The sequence below is a fragment of the Triticum aestivum genome, chromosome 6A (assembly GCF_018294505.1).
Source record: "Triticum aestivum cultivar Chinese Spring chromosome 6A, IWGSC CS RefSeq v2.1, whole genome shotgun sequence".
NCBI lineage: Eukaryota > Viridiplantae > Streptophyta > Magnoliopsida > Poales > Poaceae > Triticum > Triticum aestivum.
Window position 1 is genome coordinate 517815504 of NC_057809.1, and position 6926 is coordinate 517822429.

The 6926-nt window shown below is 46.1% G+C and overlaps 1 pseudogene; it reads right to left on the minus strand.

Annotated features, from left to right (window-relative positions):
- LOC123130876 (aspartyl protease family protein At5g10770-like) overlaps positions 1 to 5052 on the minus strand; it is an 8631-nt pseudogene extending 3579 nt beyond the window's left edge.
- Positions 5053 to 6926: the final 1874 nt, after the last annotated feature.

A 6926-nucleotide genomic window follows, 5' to 3' on the forward strand; every position in this document is an offset into this window, starting at 1 on the left:
ACGTCACTTGTGGGACATGGATGTAGTGTCCGACACCGACGGCCACATGTATCTCACACCCACGATACTTGCTATTTAGGGTTTCCTCTACCGCTCGGTGACCCTCGACGACCCTCGTTCCCGATAAAAAAAAGAGGAAGAAGAAAAAAAAGAGGAGAAGAAAGAATAGAGGAGTAAGAACCCCTCTATTCTTTCTTCTCCTCTTTTAAATAATAGAGGAGTAAGAACTCCTCTATTCTTTCTTCTCCTCTTTTTTTTCTTCTTCCTTTTCTTTTTTTATCCTTAAAGCGTTGTCGAGGCCACCCCAAACCCTAGAGAAGCAGCGTCGAGGCCACCCCAAACCCTAGAGAAGCAGCGTCGAGGCCACTAATTAATATTAGTTCTACGTTTGCCACTAATATATCCATCTGTCATGTTTGAGTAATAATTGTCATGTTGTCAATATTTGTAGAAACTATGGACACCGCCCGAGACGAAGTACAAGAAGAGTTGTTGGGGGACATAATCGCACGAGGAAGTGATGCCGTCTGCTCATTGTTTCTCAACGACACCGATGGTCTGGAAGCAGCTGGCTATGATTATGATGGCTCCGGTGACCTAATGCCGGTGCAAGGAGACCGTGAGGACGGCTCCGGTGACCCAATGTCGATGCAAGAAGGAGACCGTGATGACGTCTCCGGTGACCGAACCGAGTCCGGCCAGGTATATATATTAGTTAAGCTTCTGCTGACTAGCTAATTGATGCATTCATTGTTTTGGTATGTACACATATTAATTAAGTCTTTATTCTTTTTTCTAGCCCTCCGGATCGAGCACAACTTCGGTAAAGAGACGAGGCCCGAAGAAAAAGTTGAGCTCGGATGAAAAGTTTGAGATCATAGCAATCGCGCCCGACGGCCAACCGATTGAACCCCTCCGGACAAAGAGCGCATTTGTTGCTCAGTGCGGGGTTTTGGTTAGGGACAAGATCCCGATCAGCATCCAGCAATGGTTAAAGCCGGCTACAGAAGACCCTGAGGTGTCTTATGTCAATGATATGCAGAAAAATGATCTTTGGACTGAGCTGAAGTCAAATTTCACCCTACCGCCAGAGGATGATCCAGAGAAGCCAGTTAAAGAGCAATTAATCAAGTCTTTTGCTCTTAAGAGGATGGAAGAACTATTCAGGAGGTGGAAGAAAGAGCTGAATAAGTTTGTTGAAAATGAAGAGACACCAGAATTCAAGGGCAGATATGAGAAGATCAGAGATCACTGGCCTGCATTTGTGACCCACAAGACATCGGAAAAGAGTAAGAAGATGTCAGCGACAAACAAGCAAAATGATGAGAAGAAGAAGCATCACCATCGCACGGGGTCAGGTGGCTACCTCGTAGCTCGGCCTAAGTGGGCCAAGACTGAGAATGATCTGGTTGATAAAGGGATCGAACCAGAGACAATTAACTGGCCAGACCGTTGCCGGACTTGGTTCTTCGAGGCTGGCGGAACCTTGGACCCTGTAACAGGGAAGTGTATTTGGACGAACGATCAAATGGACATACCAGTCAGGAAGCTTCAGCAGTATATCGAAGCAGCGCAGCAAGGGATGTTCTTTCCAGACAGAGAGAACGACGAGCTCACAATGGCCCTCGGGAATCCTGAGCACCCTGTACGGACACGAGGCACGCCAGGCTCCATTCCGTGGAAGGTTGGGTTTCCGGACGCAGGCGGTTACAAATCCCAGGAGAGGAGGAAAAAATTGCAGTAGACCCAAATGCAGGCGCTGCAAGCAAGGGTACAAGCGATAGAGGAATGAGAAGCAAATCGCAGCAAATGTACTCCCGAAGCTTCCCCCGAAGCTACCCCGCCATCTCAGCAGAGAAGCAGCGTGGCTTCCACCGAGCTGCTTCAGCCGGAGCATGCCTTGACGGCTCCTTCCAGCTATCCCGTGGATGCTATCACGGATTCTCAAAATTGCCACCTTATGACACAATGGATGAATTTGAAGGTCAAGGCGGCTGTTGGCTCTGTTTATCCTACTGAACCCGGCGCAACTTTTCACTGCCGGCCGATTCTAGAAGGATATGCTAGGGTGACGGTGGATGAAATAACAGAGGGATTTGAGGACCTCCAGCTTGACCACCCTACCGGTGAAGGGGAGACTAGGCTGGGGTCTGTTCTGAAGACTCCATGCCTATGGCGGAAGGAGCTCATCAACCTTCCGAACTGGACGCCTCCGCCTCCTCCTCCTTCTCCGGCAAGTCAGGGCACTCCGCCTCCTCCACCGCCTCCTCCACTGGCGAGTCAGGGCACTCCGCCTCCTCCTCCAGCGAGTGACGATCAGGGCACTCGACCGGCTCCTTCTCCGGTGCGTGGCGGCACTCCGCCTCCTTCTCCGCCTGCGCCGACGCGCCCGAGCAGCCAGCCTCCTCCTTCTCCGCCTCGTCAGTAAGGACGGAAGAGACCTGCCGCCGCTCCGGCTGCTCCGGCGTGTCGTAGTCCTTCTCCTCTGCCTCGTAAGCAAGTAAAGAAGACAACCACTCTGTCTGCTCTGCCGGCGTCTAGCAGTACAGCCAGAGGCGGGAGGAAATACAGATTCGGTCCTTCTCTGAAGACTCCAGAGAAGTTACCATACGAGAGGACCCCAGAGGAGAATGCCGAGATCGCACGAGAAGAAGTGAGGAACTACTTTGAAGGGGTGAAAGCAAAGAAACATCCACCTCCGGAGGAGAAGGTAGATCCGGTGAAAGCGAAGCGCACTCTGGCTGCCCTGACAAAACCACCCAAGTCTCCGCCGAAAGGAAACTATGAGCGCATTATTGGAAAGGAATTTGCCGAAGCGGAGCGGTCGGGAAGTACTGTCAGTGATCATAGGCTGAAAGAACGACGAGCTGGGAAACAAATTGCCCAGCTCGGCGAATAAGCGAAGCAATCGTGCCCCCCGCTCAAGGTGCCTAGCGACAACGTCGCTAATGATCCGAGGATGGTGCCCGGTTATAGCAATCTTGGCGATTACCTGCCCGACGATGTACATTATGATTTCATGGAGGTGCAGATACAAAGATACGATTACGGAAGCCTCTCGTCAAAGATGAAAGATCTCTATCAACGATGATGCGAAGATTGCATGATTGGTACTTGAAAATCTGCAGAGACTCTGGGGGGAGGAGTACTTTGTATGTGAAAGTTAAAAAGGAGCATTACCTCGTTGGAATTGAACTGTTGCATGTTCCATTTGAGGAGTTCTTTCAGTTTTTCAATCAATTGGCCCTCGATAAAACAACGGTCACCTGCTACTATCTGTAAGTAGTACTACTTCTGTCATTAAGTCTCTCTATATAGCTCTGCTCTTTCATTGCATGTATTTATAATCATCCTCACTATATTATGCAGATTGAAGATCGCCGGATTGAAGAAAAGACAAGTCGGTGATATTGGGTTCATTAACACATATCTCATAGATGCAACTTAGGTTAAATTTCATGCCGCAGATACCGAGGCCAACTTGCTACGATCGTTGGTAATAAATGAAAACAAAGATATAATACTCTTTCCTTACAACTTCAAGTGAGTGTTACTGTTTTGTGCGTATTCGGTTTCCCTTATATATTAGTCAAGGTTATAGTAATGTAATTGATGAGTTATGCATGCGTGTGCAGTTATCACTATATTCTCCTAGAGATTAAGTTTGAGCAGGGACTAGTAACCGTCTTAGACTCAAAAAGAAAAGATCCCCAGGACTATGCGGACATGACTCAAATGCTCGAGAGGTAAGTTAAATCAATCATTATCCACCATATTAGCAACTTTGTTCATTTCCTGATATATCAAGTAATTGTTTTCTTTGTCTGGCAGGGTTTGGAAAAAATTCTCCAAAAAAGCTCCAGGACTCCCGAAGAAGCTGCAATTTAGACACCCGAAAGTAAGTACTATAGTAGCATGTTCCGTGCATCTCCTATTGATTCAAGCGCTAGTTTCATCAATACCATTTGGCATTCTTTCTTATCAGTTTGATTGACCTCTATTTCTTGTAAATTGGTTGTGGCAGGAACAAGGGAATGATTTCTGTGGATACTACGTTTGCGAGTCCATCCGCCACACGACCTGTGAGTGGGGCTACACTAACGAACAATATGAAGTACGTAAATAACAACATTCACAATTTTATTTTATTACCATCATTTGCGTTGAGTTTCATTCATTCATATATATATGTATTGACCCCCTTCTTCAAATTAGATGTTTCAGAAGCGGGATGAACTCCTAGCACCAGCTCGCATGCGAGCAATTCAAGAGGAATTGGCGGCATTCTTTCTTGACCATGTGATCGCTGAAGACGGAGAATACTATATGGACCATGAGTCCGTATGATTATATTTGTAAGAGATAATTATTGTATATATGTAGCCGGTAGTGTCGGATAGATATACGAGAACTTGTTGTTCGACCAATCTCTCGAAGAAGGAGAGGTGGTCGATATCACTTCTCTCTGTATGCATATATGTTCATGACGATCTTCTGTTTCCTTCATTTGCTTACTAGCTAGCTAGCGTGTCTAGTCCTCTCTATACGTATGTATAGTACGTAGCGTCGACCAAGTACGGACATAAGAGAGGACACTTCTCTCTATTAATTATAGCTAGCTAACACAATATATGAAACACCTAAATTAACCCCTCAAAACCCCAACCCCCCCCCCCCTTTCAAAAAAAAACAAAAACCCCAGCCACAGAAATGCTGACGTGTGGATGCCTATTAGTCCCGGTTGGTGCCACCAACCGGGACCAAAGGGTCTCCTGCCTGGGCTCCGCGCACATGCCACGTGGAGGCCCATCTGTCCCGGTTCTGGATTGAACCAGGACTAAAGGGACATGGCATTAGTACCGACCCTTTAGTCTCGGTTCAGGAACCGAGACAAAAGGCTCTTACGAACCGGGACAACAGGCCCTTTTTCTACCAATGCTTGAGCTCGCTCGATGAGAGGATCTTGTAGGTCTGGTCGCCCCCTACACTGCCAACGAGACCATGGCACGTAATCGACACCATCAGGAGAATGAGCTTCGAGAAGAAGGCCATGGGCAGGTGCAGCCGCGTATCGTCGTGCTTGCCTTGCTAGCTACTAGTGATCGAGTGAGTGATTGCAGCGGCTATGCAAACAGCGAAGGGGCCGGGCTACTTATAGGAGGAAATGCAGCTTAGGGAGTACTCAGGAAATTTTGCATGTGTGTACTCAGGAGTATCGTCGCCATGCAGTAGTGCAACGGTGTGAGAGGTAAACATCAACGCAAGAATCTTTCTCATGATGTGGCTTCCTAGAGTCGATTTTCACCAAAGTTATTTTAGCCGAAACCAGTAACTGCACATGCGGTAGGAAATGGATTGTCATGAAAGAACGGATCAAGTATTAGAGTCGGTTGCAAAGCAAAAAAGTCGACTCCAATGACTCACTCGGTGAGTTGGATTTCGTATGGACTATACGATAAAAAGGTTTCTTGCGGTAGTTCGTTGCAATCGACTACTGCAATAATCGCACATGTGGCAGTATTAGGGGAAATAAGATTGTAAAGAAAGAACCGGCTGAATTGTTAAAAGCCGGCCACTAGTGCGGTTAAGTCTATCACACACGGTTAAAATCTCCTTTTCCACATGGGTGTGTGAACCGTTGCCTTGCAATGTTATGCGATAGGGGTGCATCGCACACTCGCTCTGGGATAACCATGTGTGATAGGATTTGAGGATGCAGACATTTTGGCAAAAGCTATCATATGCAACGCCTGAACATATCGCAGACCTCATTTTTGAGGTAGGCGTTTGCGATACATACAAAGTCCCACACATTTTGTCCGTAGAGATCATATGGGATGATAGACCTGTCGCACGCGCTATACTGTGGCGCAACATTTATGATGCGCCGAACATCAAAGACGATTCATAAAGAGACTAGATGTTTGATAAGAGGCCTACTATACACACTCTACTCTTCCACGCCATTTGCTATGCAACATACATCACACACTTTTTATACTCCCTTCGTTCATTTTTATAAGACATTTTAGACAGTTGAAATTGAACTGTTTTAGGTGTTGTCTTAAATGTCTAAACAGTCTTATAAAAATGAACAGAGGGAGTAATTGTAAATGTGTGATGTGCTATTCATATTTCACGCATTATATATTAGTTAAGTATGTGCAATAAGGGTGCATATCACACACGCTCTTTAATGGTGTATCATTTTCAATGTGTCTATCATCATGCACATCTTTGGAAGACGAAACGTGTGTGTGGTAGTGGTTGATCGGACATATTTGCCGATGTCAAAACGTGTGTGTTGTTGGAGTTCTTTGCACTCGTTTTGCATCAACAAAACGTGTGCGTAATTGAGGCTCATCGCACAAGTTTTGCTTTGTGAAACCATGTGCACTGTAATAACCTGCATAACTCGTTTTTCCCATAGTTTAATCCCTACAGTTGAAAATTCACAAGAATTTGAATGTGAAAGTAGGCAATCACATATTTTCACATCCATCATACATACCCAATTTACATAGGTTCAACCACCATTGCATAATTCAAATCACAATAGCATATGTTCAAGTATTACAGAAGAACCAAATTAAAATAAGAACCACAATAGCATTAAAGATGATAAAGAGAGAGGCGAAAGAGATTCGGATTGTTGGGTGTAGGTGAAGAAGTTGAATGCTAATATTGTGCCCTCCTCCATGATGGAGTAGACAACTTTAATCTAACCCCTTGTGATGACCCCCCATCATCCTTTCCCATCTTGAAGAAGACTTCTAGTCATCATCGTAGTCTGTGTAAAATACTTTCGTTTTCATCCTTGTGATAACCTATCATTTTCCTCCACTACCCCGGCCGGTGGGCGCTACCACACACCGCCTCACCGCCCTGCCCTCCCTTCAACCTCCCCCCACTGTTGTTGCTAGCCA